Genomic DNA, 712 nt, shown 5'->3' on the forward strand with positions numbered 1-712 from the left:
GTGGCTGAGCCTTGAACCACGGGGACGCCTTCGTCTGCAGACCCGAAGGGTGACTCAGGGTCACGGTGCTTTCATGGGCCTCATACACCTGGCAAAACCTGCGCCACGAATAGGAAAGCGCAGAGAGGAAGCACCGGCTCTGACGTACGGTGTGGGCAGAGGGTGCTCTCTCCAGCGTGGGATGCCGGGGACGAGCAGATCCTCTCGGAAGCAGCACAGCGGAAGGCTGCTGAGAACTCACAGCCTTTGGGTGTGCTGTCAGGAGGGCCCGGCCTGGAGAAGGACATGCGCTTGGTAAGGTGGAGGTTCAGGGGAAAGAGGGAGAAGGTCGATCGGATGGACTGACACAGCGGCTGTCCCGGTGGGCTCACGCACACCGGCGGTCGTGGGGATGGGTTAGGGCCAGGGAGTGCGGGGCTGTCTTGTGGTGCGAACAGGAATCGAAGGAACCGCGGCCAACAACCAGCCCTGCTTTTCCATCCTTCCCGCATAGCGTCTCGTCTCGGGTGGCTACCACATCTCGATGGGTGTTGTTGCTGTTGTTTTCCTTCTGTCTTGCCAGGCTGCCTTTTTGTTCAGCGAGAACTGGCTTCGGGGGAGTTCTTGGCTTTTGTTTTGCCCTGTGCTCCTTGTCATCCCTGGGTTGCCAGCATCTTCAGCTCCAGTGTGGTGGATGTCACACACACACACACACACACACACACACACACAC

This window comes from Echinops telfairi, unplaced genomic scaffold (genome assembly GCF_000313985.2).
Source record: "Echinops telfairi isolate 266 unplaced genomic scaffold, ASM31398v2 ScPeMD7_2;HRSCAF=8, whole genome shotgun sequence".
Classification (NCBI taxonomy): Eukaryota; Metazoa; Chordata; class Mammalia; order Afrosoricida; family Tenrecidae; genus Echinops; species Echinops telfairi.